The sequence below is a fragment of the Cavia porcellus genome, unplaced genomic scaffold (genome assembly GCF_034190915.1).
Source record: "Cavia porcellus strain 051 isolate PalLab524CR breed Dunkin Hartley unplaced genomic scaffold, mCavPor4.1 scaffold_10, whole genome shotgun sequence".
NCBI classification, from domain to species: domain Eukaryota; kingdom Metazoa; phylum Chordata; class Mammalia; order Rodentia; family Caviidae; genus Cavia; species Cavia porcellus.
The window spans coordinates 6,911,009-6,925,826 of NW_026947493.1; the positions used below are offsets into that span (position 1 = coordinate 6,911,009).

The window sequence follows — 14,818 nt, forward strand, 5'->3', positions numbered from 1 at the left end:
AATTAAAAAAACAACAGCAAAAACAAAACACCATGCTCAAACCAAGCAACCGCAGTATGTTCTCTCTTCCTACTCAGTCTCTGGCAGCTCAGTTTTCTGGATAATCTTCCATAAGCATAGTAGGACGAACCAGTAAAGGGAGCCAAGATCTACACAGGTGAAAGTTTAATCAATGAAACATAAGTGGCAAAGGTCTTTAACTTTGGTGACAGTTTAGAAATGCACATCTCCTATCAAGTCCCTTTACTCCCTACAATTGTCTTGTCCTGGTAACCAGGTTTGGCTCACACTTCCTAATACTCTAATGTATTGCAAAAGAATCAAGCAGTGGTCATTTAACAACTAATAACTTTTAGCCAGGGGTGGTAGTACACGCCTGTAATCTCAGCACTTGAGATGCTGAGGCAGGAGGATCGTTGCAAGTTTGAGACCAGCCAGGGCTACAAAGTGAGCTCAAGCCCAGCCTAAATTACATAGCAAAGACCCTGTCTTAGAAAGACAAAAAACAAAACAAAACAAAAACTAAAAGCCAAACCAATGACCTAGTATCAATCTTTTAGTAAAGGAAAAGCAGATTTTAAACAGTGCCTCTAATTACATTCAAGAAGATTAGGAAAATCTCATCTAACCGCTGCCCCTGACCACACCAAGGAAAAGTAGCTCAGTGGTAGAATGCTTGCTCATCATGCCTGACACACAGGTTAGATTGGGGAGGAGAGTGGTGTTAAACTAAAATAAACAAGTTTAATATTTCCTTTTTCTTTTTTTTGTAAACCCTGGGATCTAACTCAGTGCCTCAGGTATGCTAAGCAAGTGTTCGAACATTGAGCTATATCCCCAACCCTACCCCCTAAAAAAATCTGTTAAATATTTTCAGAATAAAATTTTAGCTGGGTGCTGTTGTACATGCCTGTAATCCTAACACTCTGGAGGCTGAGGCAGGAGGAGTAACCTCAGGTGGAGGTCAGCCTGGACTACCTAGACTATATAGTAAGACTCCATATCAAAAAAAAGATAGGGGCTGCATAAAGTTTTTTGAAACAACTGGTCAGAGATGGGGGACGTAGCTTAATGGTAGTATGTGTTTAGTATGTATGGTGCTTGGATCCAATCCTATGCATCAGAAATAACAACTTACCACTACAAATCTATTAGACAATGATTTTTAAAAAACCAATACCAAATGTTGGTGTGGATACAGGGCAGAAGGAACTATGTTACAACCACTGAAGGGGTTTTACAGTTTTTCAAATTTAAAAGGTTGACACAACAATAAATTTCTGGATAATCACCCAAAGGAACTAAAAATTCAGTGTCCACACTAAAACCTGCACATGTATTAAACATACATGTTTTTTTCCTTAATAATTACTAAAAACTAGAAGCAACTGATATATCCTTCTTCAAAACATGAAGAGAATAAACAGCAAAAATATGAAAAATGTTCAATGGTCATTCAAGAGATGCAAATTAAAACAACACTGAGATTCTACCTCTCTCTGGAAAGAATGGCTATCATCAAGAAATCAACAAATAACAAATGCTGGAGGGACCGTGGGGAAAAAGGATCCCTTCTCCACTGTTGGTGGAAGTGTAGACTGTTGCAAACACTGTGGAAATCAATGTGGAGATTCATCAAAAAACTAAAACTAGAGGTTCCATTTGACTCAACTATTCCTCTCCTTGGTATCTTCCCAAAAGAGTTAAAGCAATATATGCATACTCATGTTTACAGTAGCATGGTTTGTAATAGTTAAATCTTAGAAACATCCTAATTGCCCATGAATGGATGAATGGATAAAGAAGCCGTGGTTTTTAAACACAACCAAGTACTTGATTGCCATAAAGAAGGATAAACATGAGGCACTGGTAACTGGATGCACCTTGAGATTCCAGGAATTAGGAAAACAATCAAATTAGAAAGGGAAAAGGGAGGGGAGAAAGAAAAGGGAAGAAACAAGAAACGGAAAAGGGAAAAATAGAGAACAGAACAAAAAAAAATGGGAACAAAGCTTTTGTAAGTAATGAGAAGGGCTAAGTGGAGGGGAATGGGGAAAAAAGAATTAAGATATATTATGTACAGGTACAAATTCCTTATGATTGTGACTACTATGTATATCAAATGTGCAGCAATTCATATTAATTTTTAAAAAAAAAAAATAGAGCTGGGCGTGGTGGCTCACGCCTGTAATCCCAGCACTCAGGAGGCTGAGGCAGGAAGATCGTTTCAAATCCAAGACTATCCTAGGCTACAAAGTGAGCTCAAATCAGCCTGATCTGCATGTCGAGACTGTCTCAAAAAGACAAAAAAAAAAAAAAAAAAAAAAAAATATATATATATATATATATATATATATATTTGTATAAATACTGTGGTACCACCACAAAAATAGATAATTATTCAGTAATTTTTTAAAATACAGGGCCCGGGATTTAGCTCAGTGGTTTAAGCACCTGCCTGGTAAATGCCAGGTCATGAATTCGATCCCTGGTACCAAAAAGGGGGTGGCAGGATGGGGATTTAGCTCAGTGGTGTAAGTGTCTGCCTTGCAAGCACACAGTCGTGAGTTTGATCCTCGGTACCAAAAGAAAAAAAAAAAAAAAGTACAGCCAGGTGAGGTAGCACAACACTTGTAATCCCAGCACTCTTGGATATTAAGGTTGGAGGATCACAACTTTGATCTTAGCCTGGACAATTTAGTGAAACACTTCCTCAAGATACAAAAAGGTGTTGAGTGTGTAGCTCAGTGCAAAGGCCATGGGTTCAATTCCCAGTACTGTGAAAGACAGAGAGCAAGAGAGAAAAACAGCTACCCAGCTGCAAGAAAAAAGACTTAAATGCATATGGCTGAATGAAATCAAGTCAAATCTTTATGTTATATATATGTCATGTAATATATGATATTAACTATACAACATGTTGGAAAAGGTAACACTATAGATGTTAAAAAGATGAGTGGTTCCCAGTGACTCTGGATAGAGAACAGAGATAAATAAAGCAGGAAAGCATATGGGATTTTCAGAGTGGTGAAACTATTACATAAGATTCTATAATGCTGGATACATGTCATTATGCATTTGTTGAAAGCCATGAAACTGTATAATACAGAATAAAACCTAAATCAAACTACGGGCTATGGCTAATAATAAAATATCAATATTGGTTTGATAATTTTAACAAACGTACCACACTAATATAAGACATTAGTAACAGAGGAAATTGTTGGGGAAAAGAGAGCATATGGAACTCTATGTACTATCTGCTCAATTATTCCATAAATAATTATAATCAGAATGTTAATTATAAAAGGGGGACTATCAGCTAGGTGTGGGGGCACACGCCTATAACCCCATTACTTTGAAGGCTAAGGCAGGAGGACTGCTGTTGAGTTCAAGGCCAGCCTGAACTGTATAGTGAAATCCTGTCCAAAAAAACAAAAAGAGGGTGAGGGGGGAGCTAGGAATGCAGTTGTAGAAGAGTGGATACTGCCACTGCAGCCTACAGGAATTCTAATTTGTAAAAAAGAAGCTCTAGTAAGATAAAAGCAAAATTTTAACCCCCTGGTCATTTTCCTGGCATTGGTTATTCCTCTACTCACTGGCATCTATATCAGAGTGACCTCTAAGAAACGGAGAAAGAAGCTCCTTCACCACAATTGTGGCTAGTAATTTATCTTAGAGAGCCTGAAATAATATCTAGTAATGATCATGGATACTCAAGCACCAAAAATTAACTATTTAACTAATTCACAACATTCATCATAGCCAACAAATTGTACCACAACTTATCAAGAATGCCTGGCACAGTGGTGCACCTCTTTAATTCCAAGATTCCAGAGGCCAAGGCAGGAGGATTGCGGCAAGTTCAAGGCCATTTTGGTCTACATAGTGAGTTCAAGGCCAGCCAGAACTATACGGTGAGACTTGGGCGAGTTCAAGGCCAGTTTGGTCTATATAGTGAGTTCACGGCCAGCCAAAACTACATAGTGAGACTCTGTCCCCAAAAAGTAAATAAATAAATAACAAAATCTTATCAGGAGGGATGGAAACATGATGCTTTCATTTAAAGCCCTCAAAGTCTTCAACAACCATTTCTTGTGTTAAATCTATATGGATCTAACACTACCGTTTCCTGGAAAATACACATAAAACATCAAACCATAGGATTCTGACTGGCTTACCCAGGAACCACAGAGGTACAGCAAGTCCCTAGGGCAATGTCCATTTCTCCAGAGAGTCTTCTTGTCATGGTTAAACTCAAGAAAAGATCCTTTTTACTATGCAGCATATCTATACCTCCACTGCGATACAGGAGAGATGGCTAAAAACAATTCCTGGGGTTGAGAATGTTTTATCTGAATACCCGGATAAAACATTTGCCTTGCATAACAAAGCCCTGAGTTTGTTTGCTCCACTTCAAACAAATAAACAAACAAACCAAAAACCACCAATTCCCATCCTGGGCACCCCAGTCCCCATCATAGTAAATGGCCCAGGTCAAGTTTCTAGGTCAGGCACAGCTCAATGATGCAGCGCCAGTCCATCTGCCGTTCTACCTCACTTGAACATTCCTGCTACAGAAAAAGCATGATTCTCTTCTAACCAGATGGCTCTCTTCAGGCCATTTCTGGGATACCCAACTAGTGCTACTTTTTAGTCCCCAAAGATGCCTGGGTCTTTCTGGTCTATGTGAAGAACCAGTTACCATAATCTAGGCAAGTTATGGGGCAAATTACAGTCTGTTCTGGTTCATAGGCTATTCCCAGGATCATTAAGATCCAAATTTTCTCAGCACACCAGAGAGACAGACAGACCTACAGAAAGACAGAAGAGAGAGAGAGAGAGAGACAGAGAGAGAGAGGGAGAGACCAAACTTAAAAGTGCCTAGTATGTGTACATATTTAAATGAAACTTAAGGAACATACATATAAGGGAAATTCACCACTGAAAAGAGTATATATAAGTGAGCTTATCATTAAATAAAAATCTTCAACAGAAGTTTTTGTTTGAATTTTGTTTTAATATATCAAGTGAATAAAGATTTACTCTAATATCAGCACATGTAATTTTTCAAAGCAACTTCTACCAACAAGTGGGCTGTAGTAAGCATTACTGACAAAAAAATGATTTTAGAAAAATAGGGGCTGGGGATTTAGCTCAGCGGCATAAGCACCTGTCTTACAAGCAGGCAGTTGTGAGTTCGATCCCTGGTACCGATATAAAGGACAAAGACCAAAAAAAGAAAGAAAGAAAGAAAAGAAAAATAATGATGACAGGCAGGAGATTTAACTTAGTGGAAATGCCTTGCCTGGCAAGCACAAGGTCGTGAGTTTGATCCCTGGTACCAAACAAACAAAAATAATAGTGACAATTAACAATGCAAGAAGGTACCTGGTAGGCAAGTTTGAAATAACAATTACCTTTAACCAATGCCTGCTCTCATTTCTTACTCAACACAAAAATACAAATTCTGTTAAACATCCACAGATAGAACTGATTGAATAATCTAAGTCTACCGCAGGCTTTTATTTTTGAAAAATAATCTGATGAATTCAAAGCCACAAAACATGGCAAGGGTGGGGAAAGAAGGGATCTGAAACAGATGGCGTTTAAGTTTTTTTTCTCCTGAGTCCATCTTGAACACCACCCCAGTAACGGCAAAATCTAATTTAGTTCTCTAAAAGTAATCTATAAAACTTAAAATGGTAATTCTAAAGTAAATTCTTTCTCTAAATCCCAGCTTTCTCTAAATCTCAGCTCATCAAAGGTTCTATATTAAGCAGAGATGAGCAAAGACAAAGGTAGAAGTTAAAGAAAAACTATCATTCCACAAAATCAAAAGTCTTCAGGAAAATCTACTTCCATTTATGTAAAGCCAGTTTCCATCAAAATTGCTAATATTAAAATCTAGCTGTACCATTTTTCTTGATACAAGGATTATGTAACCTTATAAGAGTTTCAAAGCATAACCTAGGAGCACTCTACTACTAAGTTGCACCCCGGCCCTTTTTATCTTGCTAACTTGCCCAGGCTGCCCTTGAACTTGCCCCAGCCTCCCAAAGAGATGGAATTACAAGGCCAGTGAGCTAAGTGTTATATTTTGTACCCTCCACACATTTTTTTTTTACCAGTACCAGGGATCAAACTCACGACCACGTGCTTGCAAGGCAGGCACGCTGTTGAGCTAATCCCCAGCCCTTTGTCCCCCTTTCTTAATTATGTATGTTTGCAATATACAATAAGTACATTCATCCTAAGGAACAGGTACGTGTAAAATAATACAAAATAGAAACAAGCTCTGGAAGAGCACTCATTTGGTCTGAATAAAGAGAGAGCATTGGCTTGACACTTTCTAAGGTCTTCACAGGAACTCTGCTTCACTCTTAATTTGGCAGAACCAAAAAAAGTAACTACACTATACTCGTTCATAATGATTCTAGTATATATAGTGTATATCTTCCTAATATTTTCTAAAATTTATTGAGATCATTCGCAAGACAGATACTAAAGTTAGGTTTAGTCCTTTTCTGATTTCCTGACAAGCAAACTGTGGACACAGCCTTATTGGAAAAGTCCTCAGAACAGTCACATAATTTGGGTAGAAGAGGTCATTGAGAAAAGTATCACCTGTAATAGTCTCCATTCATTGAATACAATTTAGGTAAAGTATTTTGCTCTAACAACTGGTATCCTCTTGTATAAAAACAGGTAAGTCATATGAGAAGATTGTGGTGGGGAAGATTATGTCTGCTTTATCAAAGCAAAATAATAGGAACTTCACTTAAAGATTCATGAGACATCAAAAATGATCAACGAACACATAGTAGTAGTTCACACCTAATCCCAGCATTTAAGAAGGTGAGACAGGAGGATTACTAAAAATTGGAGGCCAGCCTAGGATATACAGCAAAACCCTAACTGGAGTGGCGGAAGCGGGGTTTACACACGACTTTAAAGACTTTACACCCTTAGAAGAGCCATTTAAAAAGTTGAACTTGGGCATGGTGGCACAAACCTGGGTAGCACTCTGGGAGGCTGAGATAGGAGGACTGAAAGTTCAAGCCCAATCTGGATAACTTGGGCCAGGGATATAGTTCAGCAGCATAAGCACCTGCCTGCAAGTACAAGGTCCTGATTCCTGGTAACACACATGTGCACACGCGCGCGCATACACACACACACACACAAGACCAGTCTAGATAACTTATTAATTTAGAAAGACTCTGATTTAAAAAAAAATTTTAAGGGCTGGTGATGAAGCTCAGTGTGAAGGCTCTAGGTTCAATCTCCAGCAGCACAGTGAAAAACAACAACAAAAAAAGGACACAAAACTGCTGGGCATGGTGATGCAGGCCTATAATGCTAGCACTTGGGAGACTGAGGCAGGAGGACAGCTGCTAGTTCAAGGCCAGCCTGTGATACACCGCAAGTTCACATCTTATAACAACTTACATAGCAACACCGTCTAAAGAAAAACAAAAAAACGATTATTTCCACCAATTCTGGTGGCATACATCTATAAACCCAACTACTCCAACAGCTGTGGCTCAAGGATCACAATGAGAACCGCCTGGACGATTAATGAGCCTAGCTTCAAAGCTAAAAAAAATAAAAAGGGCTACAGATGTAGCTCAATGGCAGGGTGCCCTGGGTTAAAGTCTTGATAGTGGGAAAAAAAAAAAAAAAGGACCGGGAGTTTAGCTCAGCAAAGTAAGTGCCTGCTTGGCAAACGTGAGGTCGTGAGTTCGATCCCCAGCACCAAAAAAAAAAAAAAAAAAAAAAAAAAATTATGAACAAAAACCACAAAAAAGCAGACTATATATTCCCTCATATTCTTCTCAGAATAAAATACATTTAAAAACTGCTAATATAAATTGAATCAAAAATAATGTTAGTTGTAAGTTTTAAATCTGCAAGGTAGGCAGGCATGGTGGCACACACCTGCAATTCCAGCATTTGTAGGCTGAGGCAGGAGAAGCACTGTAAGTTCAAGACCAGCCTCGGTTACATGGTGAGTTGAAGGCTAAGCTGAACTACTGTATATGGTGAGACCCTGTCTCAAATTAAATAAATAAATCCAGGGTAAATACAAAGATTTCATGTTTCTTGGGGTTTTTTCTTATGTTCTCATAGTAAAAAGGATTTCAAGGCAGAAATTTATTCCATTTTCATTTATTTTGCAGCTTATATATCAAAATTAAATTTTACCAGTATATACATGAATCATGCTTCTGATGTTCATTTTAATCTTTCCTACATTTTTGCAGTGCTGCAGATGGAACTCACGGCTTCACACATACTAGGGAAGAGCTCTATCATAGAGCTACAACCTTGTCCCTGATTGTACCTTAAAATCAGAACCACTTCCTATTTTCTATATGTTTTAATTCTCAGTAAAGAGGCATGGTAGCACATACTGATAATCCCAACACTCAGGAGGCTGAGACAGGAGGATTACCGCAAATTCAAAGCCAATCTGCACTAGCTAAGTTGAAGGCCAGTCTGTCTCAAAAAAATGGGGAAAAAAAATCAAAGGAAAAGGAAGAAACACGTTAATTAAGAGTTATAAGGCTAGGGGCATACTTCAGTGTAGATCACTTGTCTAACATGTAATAGTCCACAGGTTCTACTCCAGCATCAATAATAATGAAATTGGGGCAGGGGGTTTAGCTCAGCAGGCATAAGCGCCTGCCTTGAAAGCAGGCAGTCATGAGTTCGATCCCTGGTACCGATAAAAAGGAAAAAGACAAAAAAATAAAAAAATAATGAAATTATTCACATTATATTTAAATTTTTTTTTAATTGGTACCAGGGATCGAACTTACAGCTGCCTGCTTGCAAGGCAGGTGCTTATGCTGCTAAGCTAAATCCCCAGCCCCTTATATTGTAATTTTTTAAAGCATCAATCCACATTGTATACAGTAGTATAGCATATTTGAGTAAAACCTATGAAATACACCTTGGTCATTTTAAAAATCAAACATATCACATCTTATAACAACAAGTTATAAGAAACTACTCATAGCCAGGGATTTAGCTCAGTGGCATAAGTGCCTGCCTTACAAGCAGGAGGTCATGGGTTTGATTCCTGGTAACAAAAAAGAAAAAAAAGAAAGAAAGTACTCATAACTGAATTTTATACTACTTACTATCAATTTCCAGGGACCATTTATATACAGCATTTTGGAGACCCTTGGCTCAGTCCCCAGTACCACATAAGAAAAATTACTTTGGAAAGAACAACTTGTAGGTATACACATATAACTGTATACATGTGTTTTTTTGTTTTTTTGGTTTTTTTTTGTCTTTTTCTTTTTTATCGGTACCGGGGATCGAACTCATGACTGCCTGCTTGCAAGTCAGGTGCTTATGCCGCTGAGCTAAATCCCCAGCCCCAACTGTATACATGTTTAAGTGTGCAAGATAGATAATACTACTAAGTTGTTAGTTCATCAAACAATAGTTTGTGCTGTCACTGTTCATTTTTTTACACTTTGATTTTGTAACTTTAACAACTACTTCTAAGATAACAATATGTAATATATCAACTAGTGATGATTTAAGGTTTTTTTTGAAATTCTTTTTTATTTCTACCTTTTTTCTTTTTCTTTTTTTTTTTTTTTTTTTTTTTTTTTTTTGTCTTTTTCATTTTTATCAGTACCTGGGATCAAACTCACCAAGGCAGGTGCTTATGCGGCTGAGCTAAATCCCCAGGCCGGTTTGTATTTTAATTAAAAAAAAAAAAAAGAAAGAAAAGAAAAAGAAATTCTTCCTGTCTTTTTGAGACAGGGTTTCTCTCTGCAGTTCAGACTGCCTTCAGCTCACTTTGTAGCTCAGGCTGGTCTGTAACATGCAATGATCCTCCTGCCTCAGCCTCTGGAGTGCTGGGATTACAGGCATGCGCCACAGCACCCAGCCAGAAAAATTATTTTTAGAAGGCACTGAGAATCCTTTTGTATACATGTTTTGAAATATTATCTAGTTTCCTCATTTCAAACTTCATTCCAAAATGGGCGTGGCAGCACTTGCTGGTAATCCCAGCACTCAGGGGGCTGAAGCAGGAGGATCACCTGAAATCCAAGGTTTGCCTGATCTACATAGCAATACCCAGTCAAAAAACAAAAACAAAAGGCTGTAGCAGCACACACCTGACACTGCCTCACAAAATAAAACAAACAAAGGCCTCATTCCATTAAACTGGGCTATCCTGACCCTGTATGACTGACAATAATTAATCTCCAAATTCAAAGACACTTCAGCTTAAAATAAATTGTGAGGCACAGTGGCACACTTGGGTGGTTGAAGCAGGAGGATTGCCACAAGTTTGAGGCCAGCCTGAACTACACAGCCAGACTCTATCACTAATGAATTAATAAATAAGTTATTTGGGCTGAGTATATAACTGTAACTCAGAAATGGAACACTTGCCTAGCATATGCAGGGCCCTGACTTCAATCATCCCTGCCTATTTAAATACAATACCCACTTATAAAAGTCGTAAAAAATTTTTAACACATTTTACTTATGAAGAAACCAAAGCTCTCATAAATTCCATGACTTGTTCCATGTCAACAACTAGCAAATGTGGCACAGTTTGAGTTCATTCCCAGATTATTCCCTCTGAAAACCAATACTTCCACTTGACCACAATTATCTCCTTAAAAGATTAAGAGAGCTCAACAGCAGAGAATGCTGCCTTTCCTAATGTTTGTGAATCTAGTCTATCTACAATTCATCCAAACTGACTAAAACGTAAATGAAGAGGATTTTTCTGTTTCATTTAAATTTGGACAGGTTCACTAGAAGGTCAAATAATAATAATAATGATAATAGAAAAGTTTGTCTCAACATGTCTCACCTAGACTTCTATAGCTATGGTTTCCCCTTTCGGTTTTTCTGCTTTTCTGTCTCTTTTCCATACCACGTACATCTCATACACAAGGCTCACCTGACTAGATGTTTTCCAGAAGTGCTCTTTTCTTTTTTTTTTTTTTTTTTTTTTTTTGTCTTTTTCATTTTTATCGGTACCGGGGATCGAACTCACGACGGCCTGCTTGTAAGGCAGGTGCTTATACCGCTGAGCTAAATCCCCAGCCCCAGAAGTGCTCTTTTCTAAGAAAATTTAACCAGATCTATATCGGGCCGGAAGACTTGAGCTGCTTGTGCCATTCCCACACTTTCCAAACATCCGAAGTATCGTCTAGCGGCCACAAACCTGGTTCCACTCTTTTCTTTCACGCTGTGACTCCAGCGCACTTGGGGGACACTGCTCCTACAGGACTTCGGGCCGAGGGGGCAATGTAGGAAGCGGGAGAAGCGCACGGAAGTTGGGTGGGGAAATCTCCCTATCCATTCTGCTGCCCCGGCTCTGCCCAGGGCGGCTCCGCGGTGCCCAGGCGACTCGGAACCCTCACCACTGTCGCAGCCTGGCTCCGCCCCGGCTAGGTAGCCGGGGCAGGCGGGCACTGGAAGCCTGAGGTGGCCCCATCCACCCGCTGGGTCCATGCCCTCCTTCTGGCCCAGGAGGATGCTCCCCGCTTCGGAGCGAGCCCTCCAGGTGGCAAACTCTGGGTCTGCACCAGCGGAGTCTTCTGCCTCCGAGGGGCGCCACCTCCTCCTGTCTCCCACCGAAACCCCGAAACTCTCTGCCCGGTATCCCCAAGCGCACGCGTGCCGCCCCCGCAGCCTCTTCACACACACTCGCCGGCCCGCGCCCCACCCGGGAGCCCAGCGCCCCTGCCCGGACTCAGGGACGGGCCCCCCAGCACCCCCCTCCAACCCACACACACACCCTAGGACCACAGCCTCCAGGACCCCGTCGAAGCCAGAGCAGTTACCTGGACCGGCTGAGCTTTGGGGTTCAAATGGGGCGGGCGCGGTCCCTTTCCTGAGGCACGGAGTGCTCTACCCACCCACAGCCATGGTTTTTCTCTTTCCCAAGAGCGGGAGGGAGGAGTGGAGGCGGAGGGGCGGGGGGAAGCAAGGAGCAGAGGGGCAGCAGCAGCCGAACCGGAACCGTTAACCCTGGCCCCGCCCACAGCCCGGAGCCCGCAAAGCACTCTGGTGCTCCTGATAGGACAAACTTCGGCGCCCTCACAGAGACACTGACATCACCAATTCCGGGTCATCCCCACTGCCGCCCCTCCTTAGCAACAGCGTGGCGTTGCTAAGCGGAAGTGCCCTCAAAGACACCCACCCCCACTTACTTCTCCGGCTATCAAGGAGGTAGGTTGGGAGCGTTCGGCTGTCGGTTGGTGACAGCTTCTTACCTCCGTCTCACGATTTTAAATCCTAGGAAACGCTTCGCTACTAAAGGCATTAAACTCGCACCGCTTTTCCCTTCAGTTAGTCTCTGTCAGCCGACACCAACCACATACACCGAATGTTTTCCGCCCCGAGGCCAAAGCCAACCCAGTGTGTCCTCCTAAGACTCCCGTCTGTTCACACGCGGGAGGTACTTTCTGACGATTTAGCAAGCATCTCCCTCTTGTGGATTTCTCATTGTGTTTCACCTATATTTTTTAAATCTTCGGTGTGATGAAAGCTTTTTTTTTTGTTTTTAAATGCACCGGGTTCTCCCGCGATAGGCCCTGAAGCCAAATGGTGAGAAAGTTTTTGTCTTCCCCCGTCTTTTGTCAGGATTCTGCGTGTTTGTGTGTGGTCTGGAAATAACCTAAATTGAGGCGCTAAATACACTCGATTGATGAGACCGACAAGATTCGATGTTAAAAAAAAAAAAAAAAAAAAAAAGACTATGTAAACTGATGATTAATCTTGAAAAAAGAAAAAGACCAAAGAAATCCCGTAAACAAATTTGGGAAGGAGAAAAACATCTAATCCTTCACGCAGAATAAACCTTCATACTTACGTTGCGGACAAATGTCAATAAGAAAAGTCATTTATTCTCTCAGAATCATTTGGGGGTTAAAAATATTGGGAAAGGGCTAGGGATTTAGCTCAGCGGCATAAGTGCCTGCCTTGCAAGCAGGCAGTCGTGAATTCTATCCCCGGTACCGATAAAAAGGAAAAAGACAAAGAAAAAAAAAATATTGGGAAAACAATTCATTGGAGTAAAACCCAGCAAAATAATCTCCTTTAATCTATGACTCATGCTCTTAAAGTAATTATTCAAGGAAACTTGAATAAAAACGTGGATTTTCTGTCTTGGACTGGTCTGCTTAAAAACATTAGTTTTGGGTTTTTTTTCTTTTTTTCCCCTTTTGGTATCAGGAATCGAACTCAGGGCTCATCCTTACCAGGCAGGTGCTATGCCACTGAGCTAAATCTCTGGCCAAAGTTTAAAAGCTTCTGAACTTGTTTTCTCTTCTGTAGTAATGAATATACTTACAACTGCAGGTTCCAGTTTTATTGATCACAACACCATAACACTTTTTTTTTTTTTTTTTTTTTTTTTTGGTACAGGGGATTGAATTCACAACCTTGTACTTGCCAGGCAGACACTTATACCACTGGAACTAAACGCCCAGCCTGGTAACACTTTCTTAAGTCTCCAGTATTGGACTGTTGTCTATTTTGTCTAGTACACACAGGAAATTGGTTATGGTCTATTGGTTTCCTGGATTTAATTGATTCATCATAGGCAGTCAATTTAGCAGAACTTTAGGAAATCACTCAAATGTGTCAAATTATTACATAAGTTTAAAACATTTCTGTTCCTGCCATCAACATACATGTGGGAAGTATGTACTGTACTACATATCAAATGAAATCTGAACACACCCAGTAATTAATTTTTCTTAATCTTGCTGAGCGCTGAGGATGTGGCGCAGTGGTAGAGTGTTTGCCAAGCATGCACAAGGCCTTTGCTTCTTTGTCCATTACCAAAATAAAAAACCTGGCTGAACTTTGTATTCTTTGATACTGTGATTTGAGCAACTATTTCCAAGATGATAATATGTAATCTATTAACAGGTGATTTCTTACTGGTATGTTTTTTTTTTGTAGTTCTGTATTATGTGTAACCTTACACCGCTTTGTTTTGTTTTGTGTTTTTCTCTTTTTCCTCTTAAATAAAATTAAAAAAAAACCTGGCTGAAAGTGAATAGTGACAAACTCATACCATAGTATTTCAACTGCTAATAGGTATAAATGTATTCCTAAAAATTTTTAAGTTCAAAAATTAGGTAAAAATATGATTCCAATCAGCAAAAGTTTGTATAAAATGATGATAGGCTTATATATATATATTAAAAATTAAAACATGATTATGCTAAATGTGTTCTTAGTAATGTCTTATTAAATAAAATTAACATAAAAAAGCATAATAGTTTAAGCTAATATGGAAATGCAAATTCTTATGTATCACTAATTGTAGCCACTGCCTGAATAAAAAAAATTTTTGTCTTTTTCTTTGTTATCGGTACCAGGGATCGAACTCATGACTGCCCACTTGCAAGGCAGGCACTTATGCCGCTGAGCTAAATCCCCAGCTCCCTGAGTAAAATTTATAAGTGGTATGCTTTCATTCTCTTTGCCTAGAGCTTTTTAAAATATTCAGTCACTGTGTGTGTGTGTGTGTGTGTGTGTGTGTGTGTGTGTGTTTCTTAACCTGAGATTGAACCCAAGGTCTCTGCATTGTTGCTAAGTCACTAAATTGCCCAGGCTCAGCCTCACAGAATGCTGGAATGGCACCACCATGCGCAACTCCAGTCACTTTTGTAGAGGTAAGTGAATACTCTACAATGATCATGTGACCTCTGTAATTCAGTCACTTTCTGCACAACCATTGTTTGGAGACCTCTACAGATGGCTAATATAACTTCCACCTAAAACTAGGTATATGAGTTTAACCCTACTT

At 39.9% G+C, this 14,818-nt stretch overlaps 1 protein-coding gene across 11 annotated transcripts in view; it reads right to left on the reverse strand.

The window, feature by feature from the left end:
- The window catches only part of Csnk1g1 (casein kinase 1 gamma 1), a 166,309-nt gene extending 153,879 nt beyond the window's left edge, over positions 1–12,430 (reverse strand). For 9 of the 11 annotated variants that reach the window (XR_010050045.1, XR_010050044.1, XM_063256949.1 and 6 more), the window contains exon 1: positions 11,838–12,029. The gene's annotated coding sequence lies outside the window, so the exon portion shown is untranslated. The other 2 variants (XM_063256946.1, XM_063256944.1) reach the window with 2 other exon arrangements.
- Between the last annotated feature and the right edge of the window lie 2,388 nt (positions 12,431–14,818).